Raw genomic sequence first — 16,012 nt, forward strand, 5'->3', positions numbered from 1 at the left:
TGATGTCAAATCCTGGTTTCTTCACTTTCCCATTTCTCCTAGATGACTATTTCACCAGCTTTTCCTCTTTCCCCATATTCCCCAAACCATCCCTCCTGTTCCCACTTTCAGATAATGACCTGGCTTTCTACTTGACCAGGAATTGGCGCACTTGGAGGAAAATGTCCAGACTCTCTCCACCACAGCTCTCTTCTCTCAAGCTCTGTGTTTACATGCTCTGCCTTCCATCAGCTTAATCTCAGTCAGTGGTTCCCAGAGTGTGGTTCTGGAGAGCAGCATCAGGGTCCCCTGAGAACCTGTAAACGAATCACAGGCCACATCACAGGCCTACTGAATTAGAACTCTGGAGGTGGAGCCCAGAAGTCTGTGTTTTTAAATTAAATTTATTGGGGTAACATTGGTTAATAACATTATAAGAGTTTCAGGTATACAATTCTATAATACATCATCTGTATATTGCATTGTGTAGTCACCACCCAAAATCTAGACTCCTTCCATCACCACATGTTATGTTTGACCCTCATTACCCTCTTCACCCACCCCCCAGAATTGTGTTTTAACAAGCCCTTGTGTGAATTCTGATGACCATGAAAGTTTGACAATCACCGCTAGAAATAAATGCATAGTTTCATCAAAGATCAACTGTCTTGTGCCACATCCTCTCTGACCTACTCAAGCGCACTGCTCCACCAAGGCCTCCTTTCTCTCCTAAGGCATTAACTTTCCCCCTTTCCATGAGACCACTCCCATTGGCATAGAAACCTGTTGTTATTCATCTCATCTTACCAAAAAGATTGACCCTTATCACCCTAATAGCCACCCATTCCCCAGTTCTCTGCCCCTTATATAGCAATTCTCATTTAAAGAGCTTTGGCCCAACCAGCGTGGCTCAGTGGTTGAGCATCGACCTATGAACCAGGAGGTCATGGTTCAATTCCAGGTCAGGGGACATGCCCGGGTTGCAAGCTCAATCCCCAGTAGGGGGTGTGCAGGAGGCAGCTGATCAATGATTCTCATCATTGATGTTTCTATCTCTCTCCTCGCCCTTCCTCTCTGAAATCAATAAAAAATATTTTTTTAAAGAGCTTTCTTTGTTTACCTATTCCTAATTTCTCTCCTCACATTCTCTCCAACACCCCATCTTTCATCTCCACCTCTGCCACTACCCAGACCCTTGTCATTGCTCTCCAGGCCCTCTGAGCTGCAAAATCCAGAGGTCAGTTCCGACCCCTTTTGCATGGCGCTGTGTTGGACACAGCCAGAGCCCCCCTCACTCCTTCTGTTCCAGGAGGAGAGCTCCGAGCCTCTCCCTTCTCCCCTACCTATACCACTCCCTTGGCAAATTCAACCGGTTTCACAGCTTTAATACGCTCTGTATCAGTTAGGGTTCTCCGGACAAAGAGAGCCAACACGAAACACTCTAAGTAAGGTGTATACAGGAGTGGGCAACAGTATGTTTACAGTTGTACATGTAACAGAGTCTGTTCTTGTATTATTTATTAATTATTGCATCATTTTCCATACGAACAACTGTAAACCTATTGTTGCCCACCCCATGTGGATAAAGAAATTGGTGTTAAAGAGTTGGCTAACACAGTTGTGGGGACCAGCAGGCAAAACTCAGACCAGTTGATGCTGCTGTTTTGAGGTAGAAGTCCTTCTTCTCCCGATATGAACTTTGGGGAGACACAAACATTCAGACCATAGTGGAGCTCCTCTGACCAATGAGGGTCTACAGAGATGAATGGAAGGCCAATTTCTGCAAGTTATAATGTCCTGTTCTCTTCTCCCGGGCTCCGTGGGCTGAGCTTCGCTGGTTTCAGGGAGATTTTAAAATGAGCACTCTGTCTTTAACGCACGGCATGCAGTTGCAGATCCCCCACTCTGCCCTTTCCCTTTTGAGCACCAGATGCTCATATGAAGCTAATTTCTTCCGGGTGTGCATTCTGGAGGTGGGTGGGAGGTCCCACCCACACACTAAATCCGGGTCTTGCTGAGATTGACCTGAACATCCGGGCCTCAGGGCAAGGCAGCGGGTGGAGGGGGGGCAGGGGGGAGGGAGGGGGAAGGGAGTTCGGCCTCTGAATCCAGCCCAGCCTTACTTCAGAGCTCCACATCCATCCGCTGCTCCATCGACAGCCACCGGGGACCTTGTCTTTTTGTCAGGATGCGCACATTAACGGGAGACTAATAGTTATGCAGATTAGAATTCGTGTCTACCTCATCCGTGACTTAGAAACACGTTTAGAGGCAATAAACTTTTTCTTTTCATTCTGCTGTAACTAAATGTTGCATTGTCAAGGAAACAGATTCCTACGTATAAAAACATCCTCTGGGGAAAGAAAGAGTGGATCTTATCTGGAAACTGATGGGGCAAAAGGGCTAATATTTTACACACTGCAATAAAATTTTTTAAAAACACAGGAAAGCATCCCGGAATGAGGAGGGCTGGGAGAACGGAACTCCTGAACAAGAGGTCAGCGCCCTGCCTCTCTAATGACTGTTGCTGGAGTTGACAGAGAGCAGGCGTTCTCGTGGCTTGCAGCCCTCTGTCCTCTCCTCCTGACGGCTGCACGGAGCCTGTCTCCTGTCTTCATCAGATCGCTGCAGCCCCATTGCCTTCTCCGTGTCTTCACTCTATTGGCCTCTGAGTACTTCATTAACTTTTAAATCCAGCCACTTAAACGCTTGCATGGCCTAGTTCCTCTTCACTTTAAAGAATCGTTACAATGTTGTGTCTCTCCTCATATGCTTTAATGGTATCACTCAGGCATCTGGAAAAATAATCTCAATGATTCAACTTTAACTCCTTCGCTATGTAAAAAGGCAATATCGTCAACAGGCCAAAGTGGCCTGGAAACAGAAGCTGCTCCTAAGAGCATCTGGTCAGCTTAACTAACGCAGCTGCTGGCTGCCTGCAGGAGGCCGCGGCCAATCATCCTGCTAGAACCAGAGGCCTCCGAGCGTGTCCATCTGAACTCAGCTGGGGGGACCCGAGTTCTACGTCATCATCTTTGAACCTGACCCGGCCCGATATCCTTCCTCATGTACGATCACACTTCAAATTACTGAAGAGGGCTTTTGGCCTGATTGCCTCTGGAGTAAAAGTATTTTGTACCTTTTTAATGGAACAACGTTATTTCACTTTTCCTTTCTTCTCTTGGTTATTCCTCAGGGCTATAGAATGTGAAGACCAAAACTGTATAACATGCAGTTAACAATAGTTAATAAACGGTATTACCATATCAGAAAGGGCACAATATTGCTACAAATACACATTGCCAAGAAAGGTGTCAGTTCACAAGCTCATACTTTAGAAGAGACCATGCACACCTAATGAGTTACTGGGTGTGAAGCATTAGGACAGGGACACACTCTAGTGTCCGGAGGGTGGGGTAGTGTTGTCTAGTGGGGAACCCAATCCCTGAGCCATGCTGCCTGCATTCAACTCTCAGCTCCATCTCTTTGCTCTGTGACCTTGGGCAAGTGGTTTAACCTCTCTGTGCTTCAGTAGTACATAGGCAAAGTGAGAATGATAACATTAGGGCAGTAGGATGTCGTAAGATTTAAATAAATTAATAAATGTAAAGAACATACTAGGTGGTACTGAACATTTTATGCCACAGAAGGAGATTCTATGAATATTCCTTAATTTTCTATTAAAAAAGCATAAATTTGATTCTGAGCATCTCCAACCTTCAGGGGTTCCTTTTGGGCAGAAAGCGCCCCTGACCACCCCACCCTGGACTGTCAGCAGGCCCAGGTCTGTCCGCACAGCCCCCTGCGGGCCCCATGGCCTCCTGCGGGTCCAGCGCTCCAGGGGCAGGCCCCCCCAAGAGTCCACCTGCCAAGACAAACCTCATGAACACCTTGGCATGGGTGGCACTCCCAGCCCTGGGCAAAGGCCTGAAGTGTGTGGGGCACTCACCGCAGATACAGGAGAGATGAGGACAGGCAGCAGGAACAGGGCAGAGTCCCCACCCTTCCACTCGAGTGTCTGTGAGGAGGTCCCATCCCCACATCCCCAGCCTGTGCTTGAGAAGCCGACCGGGGCAGAGGGCCCAGAGTTCACGTTACAAGGTCAATTTGCCCAATACAAAATGCAGTCATGCTTTCCGAGGAGAAATAAAATGTGATCTTGGATATTGTAGCAGAAACTTTAATGACTTGGAAAGTTGCTCACAATATTTTGTTAAATAAGAGAGTCGGGTTATAAAACAGAATCAAGAATTGTGTCGCTATCCGTTTTCCAGGGCTGCCAGAACACAGTGCCACAAACTTCGTGATTTAAAACAATGGAAATGTATTCTCTCTCAGTTCTGGAGGCAGCCATCCGAGATCAAGGTGTGGGCAGGGCCTGCTCCCTCTGAAGGCTCCAGGGGAGGAGCCTCCCTCACCTCTTCCTCCTCCTGGGAGTCACCAATGCAGGCCGTTCCTGTTACTCCCTGTGCCGGCATCAGCATCACTCCAGTCTTTGCCGCTGTCTTCACGGGATTTTCCCTCTGAGTGTGTCTGCCTTCACCTGGCCACCTTCATATAAGGGCACCAGTCATAATGGATGAGGTGGCCCCTCTACTCCAGAACGACCTCATTTCAACCTAACATTTCATCTGTAACGTTCTTATTTCCAAATAAAGTTACAACCAGTGGTACTGGAGGTTAGGACGTCAACATATATTTTTGGAATACACAATTCACCCCAAACATACTCTCATGTTAAATAAGAGCCCGCATCTTTTTCAACAACAAAAAAATGAATGCATCTCTTTATGAAAACATACACACACATGTTTTTACCTGGATGAGATCCTATTCTACACGCCATTTTCACCTGCTACTACGTCCTCCCCAGTCCCCTATCACCCCCCTTTCCCACCAGGTGAGCTATGTCGACACCTGGATGTGAGTATCCTTCTATATGCTTCTAATTACTCAGAGATTCCTGCACCATCGTTGTAGGCATATTTTCATGATGTAATCATGCATCTTCGGGGGAGGGTTCTGTCTGTTTTGGTGCAGGCTTCTCCAGTTGACCTCAGTGAACACCATAATAGCATAGATTCTGCCTCCCTCCCCCCATTCACTTTGAATTCCATTCATCTAGGCCAGTGGCTGGCTATCACAGTCAACAAGTGATTGGAAGATGAAGATAGGAAGCAGGACAGCATTAGGAAGTGTGTATCAGTTACTCGCCAATTATAATACTGAGAAATGTATAGTCTTAACAGACATGCCCATTTTTAAAAAATTGCTTTGTAGCACCCAAAAGCTTGAAAGAGAACATTATGGAAAAGAAGGGTGATATAGGATTAGTTGCATTATGCATGGCATTTGTAAGTTTGTCTCCATTTCCCAACTTTTGTCCTTATGTTTGAAAGCCAAGTAACATAAAAGTATCCTAGCAGCCATGTTCTTTTCCCAGCCTAATGCACAAGATACTTGTTCTCCCCAACAGGATACTTCATTCGTAGCAGCGGTCCCACAGAAGAAATCCCTTCCCTTTGGGAGGTTGCAATGCCGTTACACATGGTTGCAAATATTTGCCGACCCTGCTGACTATTTCTTGCAATCTCAGTAGCCAAATGGCTGTGACACTTCAGAAATATCCAAATCTGGTCACTGATTCCCTGGCTGTCTTCCCAGACAATCAAGGACCTAACATCTCCTGTGTGCTAAGCAATCCTGGGGCTAATCCTCTCCAGCAACTAGGCAAGAGGTTCTGTCAGAGCCGCTGACAAACAGCCCATCTGAAGGAGAGGCCCCGAGAGAGTCTGCACGTGAGCCAACGGTGCGGGTGTCCCAGCAAGGGCACACCTCGGCCACGTGCAATGCGTGTTGCTAAAGACAAAGCCCTTGCCCAGGATTTCTCAGCCTCGACTGGCACTCTGAATCAGACTTTGCAGAATGACTGCAAGATAACCAAGAGCGCCTGGAGGGCAGGTGCTTTATCCACCCTGTCAAGCTGAATGTGGCACAGTCCAGGTGATTCTGCTGTGCTGGGCACACGCCATGCCCGCAGAGGCCTGTCAACAGCCACACAGGGTGAGGATGGAGCAGAATCAAGGGGAAAGGGGAAGGGGTCAGCATTCAGAGGAAGCTAAAAGGTCACCTTCTTCAGCCCTTCATATTGCAGGTGCACTAGGACAGACCAGAGAGCTTAATGGTTTCTTGCGAAAGACTCACATGAATAAGTATTTGCATGTTCGATCCAAATTCAGGGGCCTAAGCGGCAGCCCTCTGCCTACATAACCTAAATTGGCTGCCTGCCACATCCAAACATACCAGTTGACTTTCTGAACCTCACTTGACCTTTCACCCTATGGGCAGCTTATTGCTGACTGACTGTATCAACCTGGGCAAGTGAGGTCGGGGCTATATAAGTAGCCTATATCCAATTGCTTCTGCTCTGCATCCCCAATATGGCTCAAAGCCACCCGCAGTCCCTCCTGGCATCCACTAGCTTGCAGGCACTCACCAAGTCTGGCCAACCCTTATTTTTGACCTGAAAATCTTTGAGAGTTCATTCTTGACATGTAAAGAGCTTCCAACAGGTGAGAGAAGCACTTCTATTAAGATCTTTGTCTCCTTTTCAAAAATAGGAATAAGAGGGTGATAGGAAGCCAAATGGAAATATAATTATAGTTCTATTGGCCTTGCCTTTCATCTCTGAGAGAAACGTGGAATCTTGTGTAGGTTGATGTCAGCCAAATAATATTCAACTCATTAAAAGCGATTGGGCAGGTTATTTCAGAAAAGAATGCAGAGAGAGGGTTGTAAGTAAAAATAAAAAAGTTTTGTGTTCTAAACCTGGAATACATTTTCTATGTAAATTTTCTTTATAGTATAGACACAAAATTAAGAGGAAAAGAAATATGGAAGTATGGTCTCAAGTTAATAATTGCCTCTCCACTCCATAACAAGGGTTTTGTGTGGACAATAAATGCATTTTCAGACACACACCTATGCTCACTGAATATCTTCTTATAGGTATCATTTCATTGTTGGGGTCCAACCCCAGCAGGTCCAGGGGTTCCCAAAAGTGTGGACAGAGTCGGCGAAGAAGGAATGACACAGAGACAGCGTTCAGTTAATCAGCAGCCTAGCCAGGTTCTCCAGCCAGGTTCTCTCTTTATTCTCTCCTGTTACATCTGTATTTATACCATTTGATTTTAATCCCAAAGGTTTAGGGCATTTATTATCTCCATTCCAAGGTCACTACTCCACTGTTCTGTTAAGCTACAAGGAAGTAAATGAAGGAGATTATCCTAAGTAAAGATTATATAATTTAAGTGTGATTGTTCATAGTTAAGGTGATTAACTACCTGCCTGGTACTTAGTTAAGGGGTTTTACTGATTTATTCCCTTCCTTAGTCCTGTTAATCCCTAACTCCAGGGAAAAATCCCCACCTGGGGAAACAACCTTTCTTGGAGAGGTGACCTTGGTTAAAACACATAGCACTAAGAAGGGGAGCAAACATATTAAGAACAGTATGCGATATACGCCAGGTCCCTTGAAACATATGCTGTGGAGACGTTTCTTCCCTGCAGCAACTGTGTCAAGCAGCAAGGATGGACTGGCTTCTGGCATTTCATAATGCTAACACCTGTCCCTCCTGCTCCAAGCACATAGAAAATGAGCTGGCAGACACTACTCCTTTGCCTTACTCGGCCCTCACTCCCTAAGTAGCTTATTCATTGCTTAAAAGAAATTGCCATCCAGATACAAAAAAGGAGCATCAAACCAGGGCTGGGAGAGCTTCCTCCTGAGCATCAGAGACAAAGTAGTGACTTCAAAAGCCAGGCTACACAGGCAGCCTTAGCTCTGCCCTCCAGGGACAGTCGGACTGTTGCTTAGAAAAATGGCACAATTTATGCCTTATTTGGAGGATATACTAGTACATGTGCATAGTCATTTTCTTCATTAATTAAAATGAACAAATTCTTTGGCAGGTTTTTAGGTGAAAATGCTCGAAAAATAGGCACAAGTGATTCAGTGTGTAAACAGGATGGGAACCCACCCCCCCAAGTGGCCAGACAAAATGTGGTGCCTCATAGTGGAACCAGAGACTGTTTCATAGATTATTTCTAAAACAACACTGATTGTAAAACACACTTTTATTTTTCAAATGATGAAGAAAAATAATTTGTAAATTGAGCTACAGCAGGATGCCGTAATGACAGTCTGTGTGTAAGACGCATGATTTGTCACACCTGTCTCTCCTTACTTTGAACACCTTTATTCTAGTCTCAGGGATTTGGCAATTTCTCCTGCCTTGGCCATGTTGGTTGCCCTGCACTAGGCAATACTTATTCATAGATATCAGTAGTAATTCATTCTTACCTACTTCTTTTCTTAGATCTTTCTATTAGTCAGCTTTTGATAAGTTATGCTGCAGTAACAAACACCACCAAAATCCTAGAATGACATGTGCTTTGCAGGTTGGCTGTGGCTCTGCTCCACAGGCCCTCATTCTGGGGTCTAGGCTGAGGAAACATCCCCTATCAAAGACATACCATCCTCATGGCAGAAGGAAAAGGGAATAGCCGAAGGCTGTGATGGCTCCTAGGCCTGTGCTCAGAAGTACATACATCACTGTGCTCACATGCCACTGACCAAAGGAATTCACATCATCAAGTGTGACATGATTGGGACGTGGAGTACGCTCCTCCTACAGGCAAATGCAGGAAGGTGGGGCCATGGGGAGGGTCCAGTAGGTAGGAGCAGTGAACATCTTGAACAAATATTATAATCTGTCATTAAACTTTGGGTGGTCACTTTGCAAGAAATTAGAAAATACGCTTATTCTATTGAAGAGCAATATTTGCTCTACTAATAACACATTTATACTGCTCTGTTTTCATGGCCTTCTGTGTATTTAGTAGCTTTTCCTTTAAATGCCAAATCTTATGTAAATTTTGGGGATATTTTAAATGCCAGTTAACTCAACCATGGAGTTACCAACACACTCATGCCTCACCGAAGCACCGTCAGTATGACAGCCAGACTAAGTCCACCTGCACACAGGCAATGCCAACGGCAAGCTTAAGACATCATCATTTGGAAGATGCATTTCAATTGCAATTTGTAGGATATTTGGAATTGTATTTAACTATTTAGTATTACTAGCATTATTTCTGATTTCATTTATTTTTCTATATACTTGTATACTTTTGTATATGTATATATAAAATTAATATTTGCTTTTAGAAATAATGAAAGGAGTATAATTTAAGAGTTTCATATGTGCATGTATGCACATATATATCTATAGAAAAATATGTAAATAGGCATGAACATCATATTCACAGATAGTAATTTTGAAGAAATGGTGAACCACTGTCATTTTAAAAGCCTGTTCGGTATCAGGGTTATAGACATAGATTGAACCTTCTGTACAACCTAGAAGCCTATAAATATAGAGCCCAGAGCTGGATGGCATTACTACTGGTGCAAGAAGGCTTTCTGTATGTATTTGAAATGTCTAACCAGCTTGAGTTGGGTTACAAATGCTGGCAACCGTCAACCAGACTTTTGAAGTAGAAAAATGATTTGTACTGCAACTACTGACAACAGGCCTTTTATTCCAAAAGGATAAAAAATTCAAAAGTGAGTGTGAATGCTGGCAAGCCCATATGTCTTTGCTCAGGTGTCATTACCGCATCTCTGGGAAGTTCCTAAGTGACTACTCCGGCTTCACAACTAGAGAGAAAATATGGCAGCGATCATTAATCTCACAGGGAAAGTGGTGTGTGTACTGAAAAAAGATCTCTATATGAATCTTGACTCCTACTTTGGAAGATAAAAAATAGGACTCATTGGGAAGAAGAAGGCCCCTAATGTGACCTATATTCCTCCACCCAGTTTCACATTTCATCTGAAAACTGGTGATATTTTGATTACAATGTTCATTTTACCTCAAATCCAAGTGTATGGTCTTGGAAGAGAAGAGGATCCCACAATTAAAGCAAGAAGCCCAGATTTCCTCGCTATGCTGGTAGGGGTAACAGAGCATGACAGAGAGCCCCTTCGTGAAAAGACCTTCCTCCAGCCCATCTACACGCAGAGCATGAAGGCCACTGAGAACTGGTCAAAGGACCCGCCCAGCAGACTAAAGTCCGAAAAGACAGGATCAACCAGAATAATGGAGGCATTTTTTCCTCTGTAGATTTTTTGGGGTGAGTAGGAGGAGGCAAAGGGAGATGGTAAGTAAAGATAAAAGGGAATGAAACACTCATGTTAGGGAATTTTTGTTTTCAAAATAACTCAATGCTATCTATGGTGTTATGGGATAATCAGTAAAAAGGTAGTTCTTTTCACTCAAGTAACAAAGAGAAGATGAAGCTTTGATCACTTCAAAGGAAACCAAATACCACAAATGGGAAAACCGTAAGGACAGACGGAGAAGGAGAGAATTAGCTTGTGAGGGTATAATAACAAAGCAGTCCTTGGAAGACACAATCAAATACACCCACTATGCACCTGTGGGGTAGGCACCCTGCTGCGTTCTCCATCCAGGACGGCACCAAGCCTGCAGTCTGGGGCGAGGAAGCCTCTGACCTGGGATGCAAAATGTGAGCAGACAGAACAGAAGGCAGGTGCACCCTGAGGAGACCAAGGTCTGATCAAGTCAAGTCGTGGGATTAATAACTATGAGGTCTCTAGTTTTTTAAAGTGGGTAGGAAGACTGCACAAAACATAAGGATGCATGAAAAGTAGGCCTTGAGAAATCCTATCACCCTGTGAGCAGATCATCCTGGACATGGGGCCCAGATCCTGTGTCTGGGTCCAGACACAGGGAACATAACCTGGATCTGCAACCACATTTCAGAACTGAACCTCCGCTGTAAGTCAACGCACCCAGGCAATTAAACAACTTTGTCATCAGGAAGGTGAAGAAAGCAATTCAGAGATAGTAAAGCAAATCTAACCCACAATATTAATACTTCTGTGTTGAATTTAGGAATGAACTGTGTAATTGTTGTCTTTAAAACAATGTGTCATTTGAAATCACTTGTAACACCTATGGGATTTCAGCACAGTTGAGCATGTGACATACTGGCTTTGGGGTTTGATTTAACATTTTTAGTTGATCGCAGACTTGTGGTTTTCATTTGAAAGGAGTGAGAGAATTTATGTTTGATAGTGTAAGAAAACTTGATTTGTTATATTTGTCATTATATAACAAATCACTACTTACATGTGTAAGAGCTGAATTAAATGCTTAGAAGGAATTTGCATGTTGTTTGTAAGTCCATCCTGTCAGGGATATAACGTGTTCAAATATATTAAATTTCAAGAATAGAGTTTTTAAATGCTTAAGGGAATTTAACTAGTTAAGTTTCATTTTTTTTAAAATCTTCACAGGGAAAGTGGTGTGTGTACTGGAAAAATATGTTTTATTAATTTGAGAGAGAGAGAGAGAGAGAGAGGGAGAGAGAGAGAGAGAGAGAGAGAGAGAGAGAGAGAGAGAGAGAAACATCAATGTGAGAGAGAAATATTGCTTCCCATAAGTACCCTGACCTGAAATCAAAACTGCAACCTAGGTATGTGCCCTGACTAGGAATTGAACCCACAATCTTTTGGTAGATGGGCCAATGCTCCAACCAACTGAGCCACCCAGCCCGGGAAGTTTCTAAGTTTGGTGACTGTTTAGTTGAATCCCATTTGTTTAACTTGTGAGTTTACTGAATAAATACTCATAAACAAGCACAAGTAGTTATTTTTATACCAAAATTACTAAATTTATTAGTGAAAATTTGTCATTAAACAGCTTAAGAAAAAATTAATTTTCAACTTCAGAAACTGAGCACTGATTTAAACAAAAATTATTCTAAGTAATATTTTCTGAGACCAAATCTTTACTAATTTTTTTTTATCTAAATGATTGCATACCTCAAATAGACTCAGAAGGGTGTCACATTATGCTTTGACATATAAGTGTTTTTGTTTTCCTTAATAGCCATCTGAAGGGTGAAAGAATGATCCCAACACTGCAGCTAATTTTAAACCCCCTACTGCACTGAAGATGATCCTTTTTAATACAGTACCTAGCTTGCAACCATTCAACCTATACTCAATAATAATATCATAATATTCTTAGCACTGTGGTTTTTTAAAACATGTCCATTAACTAGATGCAATCTCTGTATAGTCTGGCTCTTCTTTATGTCCACTTGAAACCTACATCTTCATCAAGTGTCCTTGGCCATGACAGCTGGGACAACTCCATTTATAGGAGATTATTTTTTTTCCCAGCAGAGATGTCAGGGGCTGCCAGGGACCTCGGGGCTTCTCTTCCAGAGCCAGCGTCACCTCTGCACAGCAAAGGAGTCAACCACGGGGTGTGCTGGGCACACCGCTAAAAATGTCAAAGGTGTTTTAAGATTGTAGGTTAATTATTTAAACAGTAGGATGATTGAACTTTGACAAGACCACACAGTAGGTATCCAAATGGTCGCTGGACTGATGGTGTGTCTTCCATAGCCCTGGACAAAACTCTTCACTATGACTCACCACTCACACCCACCCTGCTGCCCGCCCATGTGCCAGCCCCAGCAGGGACACAGGTATGTGTCACCATACCCACCCTCCTTGAGAAGAACCTTCAGCTTCAGGAGAGGGAGGAGACTCTTCAAGGTGACAGGGCTAGCCAGGGCCCTAAGTAGGGCTAGATGCAACCTACTGCCTCTTGGTAGTCAGGCAACCAGCTGTCCTGGTTTTAGCCCTGCCAGTCTTGCGTCCCAGGGAACCTCTCAGTCCCTGGAAACTGGAATGGCTGTTTGCTTTGCAAATGAGAAGCCCCCAAATTCCTTCTTCTGCGGAAGAATTCAGAGCTGCATCCTACGCCAAAACAAGGAGTGGCCCCAGTGTCCCTTAACAAATGTCATTTGAAAACATACATGAGACCTTTGTGTGTGGAAAACTGTCCTTTTCTGCAAAAGATCAAAGTGTTCCTCTGCCGGAGATGCACGTACCAGCTCCTCGCTAAGTGACAGACGTGGCCATCTGGTGGGCGGCCGTTTTTGACTCGAGCAGCACTTGACTTCAAATCAGAGTAAAATGAAGTTATTTCCCCTTCAGGCTGTCGTGTTTTCATCCACTTGTTTCCCATAACAACCTCCTCCCAGCCTAAACATGCTTCCTTCCACAAGGCTGTCCTCTCTTTGTTGGCAGACACTGTGTTTAAAATGAGGCTAATGTTGCCACAGCCAGGGGGTGGCATGTTCATGTATAGACTGCCTTGTCCTGAAGGCTTCAGCAGCATCCTGGGATCCTCCTGGGGCAGAGAGAGGCATGGCTGGCAGTGCAGGAGGGGTGTTCACACCTGTTCCCTAAGCTCTGGTTCCAGGGGGTCCCTGGTGGCCCCTCCCCTGGGGTTATCTAGCAATGTCTAGAGACTTTGTTGTCACAAATGCTGCTGACACACCCTGCAATGCACAAGACAGCTCCCACCACAAGTAACCCAATGTCAGTAGCACCAAAAATGACGGGGGAGGGGGTGGGGGGTGGGTGGCTCTCAGAAGCTGGTCCTACAGCATGTAGGTGACTTGGAAGACAATGCAGCCAAAGCTCGCACATTTATCTGATAAAGGGTCTGATAAAGAGTCTCACCGTTTCTGAGAATGAGAAAAAAAAGCTTATCGTCCTTTCAGAGAGACAGAAGAGAGCACAAATTAATAGCAAAAAATTCTAGTCTATTGAAAAAACAATCTCCTACTCTTCCCAAGTATTAAGAAGAATTAGAGCCTAATAAAGGCTGTTGGCAATGATATTAAGGATGCCTCAGAAAATTCTGCAACTCATCTCTGTTATAATTGTGTAGTAGATTGCAACTAAAAATGGGAAAAGGACATTGTGTAGGATGCTGTTTTGGGCATGATATTAAACCTTCTTTGGAACACTTGGCAAATTCACTGTAAAAGAATCTATTGATATATCCACACAAAGACTTGTGCACAAATATTCACAGCAGTATCCTACATAATAAAAGGCTAATATGCAAATTGACCAAACAGTGGAACAACCAGTCACTATGATGCACACTGACCACCAGGGGGTAGACACTCAATGCAGGAGCTGCCCCCTGGTGGTCAGTGTGCTCCCATAGGGGGAGCACCACTCAGCCAGAAGCCAGGCTCACAGCTGGTGAGTGCAGCTGTGGTGACAGGAGCCTCTCCCACCTCCGTGGCAGCGCTAAGGCTGTCCGACATCCCCCAAGGGCTCCAGGACTGCAAGAGGGTGCAGGCCGGGCTGAGAGACCCACCTCCCACCCACAGTGCATGAATTTCGTGCACTGGGCCTCTAGTTATTAATAATAGACAAAAAGTGGAAACAATCCAAATGCCCATCAACTGGCAAAAGGGTAAACAAAAGCTGGCCTATCCATACAATGAAATACTATTTGGTAATGAAAAGAAATGAAGTACCAATACACACTACATCACGGGTCAGACTCAAACACATTATGCTAAGTGAATGAAGCCAGACCACATACCATAAGATTCAATCAATGTCTTTTTAAAAAAAACAACACAGAGTGAATCTATAGAAATGGAAGACTAGTGGTTGCCTAGAGGTGAGGGAGGGAGGCAGAAATGGAGACTCACTGTAAATGGGCACATGTGATCTTTGGGGGTAGTGAAAATGTTCTAATATTGGATTGTGGTAATAACTGCCCAACTAGGTAAATTTTCTAAAAATCACTGCCTTTTAACGCTTAAAGCAAGTGAATTTTATGGTATGTAAATTATATCTCAAAAAAGGTATTACCAAAAATTCTACTGTACTTGGGAGGATTTTCCCCTCATTTGGTAGAGGACATGAACACTTAATTTGGGGTGGGGGTAAGACATTTATGGCCCAATTCCAACCACAATTAATGGCATTACTGGAGGCAAAGTACTGGTTTGCTCCTGGACTCAGTTTCCCAAACCATGAAGTGACCAGTTGACCCTGAGGTACTGTCCATTTCTCATGCTGTGAGATTTGGTTAACTGACCACTCACATTTCAGTAGGAAGAGCAATAAGCTACAGCTTAACTCATGGACCCGGGTCATCACTTTATAATAATCAAATCATGTTTGAAACCCACCTGGATTTATAGAGAATGTGTGAGTGTGCCCTGTAAGTCAAGTCCAGGACTACACAGGTAGCTGGGGCAATCTCCCTCCCAGACTCGCCTGTCAGTGGTCAGGAGGGCTCTCCTTTTGGTGAATATCGCACCGGCACAGACAGAGGGTGTCTGCCATCAGACCGGGGAAGGGCCAGGGTGGGGTCTCCTCTAAGCTCCCCACTTCTCAGGCAGGTACACACATGCCCAAGGGAGTTCCTCTTCCTCTCCCAAGTGGGACCACGGTGTCACTTCACCCACTTGGGACAACAGCCTGGGACACAGAGCATAATCTCAGACCCCACTGCCAGAGGCAGGACAGCTTACCCTCACCAGCTCATCCTGCCATGGGGGCTGAGTAATGAAGGAAGACAGCAGGATCGCCCTTGGGGAACTCTCACCTCTTCAAAGGGTCAAGGAGTGCAGCCCCCTTAACATTGTTCCATGCCCATATACCCAGTGGGGATATAGGAATCGTCCACACCACATATTTGGGGAAGTCCCCCGCAGCATTGCTCCTACACTCACCAGCAAGCCGCACAGGTGGGCTGGGGCACTGCAGCCTCCTTTGCAGCTGTGCAGGTTGACTGCACAAGGAATCCCAGCCAAGGGGGTGGTGAGAGCTGGAATCATTTCTGCTCTGCTTGCTAAGCTCAGTGCCCCCATGGAGGATGATAGCCAGGTAGAGGACAGCACCTTTTCCTAATTTGCACAAAGGCACCTAATTTGCATAAAAACACTGAATGGGCCAGGGAGGCCCTGCACACTGCTGTACCACAATGCCCAAAGGCGTCAGATCTTCCCTGCTTAGTGTCCTCTGGGCCCTCAGGACGGGCTGCTCCTACCCTGTGCCTGCAGCCTGATGGCCCAGCAGGGCCCAGAAGTTTCCAGCTGCTCTAAT

Source organism: Myotis nattereri (assembly GCF_964212035.1).
Source record: "Myotis nattereri genome assembly, chromosome: 4".
NCBI classification, from domain to species: Eukaryota; Metazoa; Chordata; class Mammalia; order Chiroptera; family Vespertilionidae; genus Myotis; species Myotis nattereri.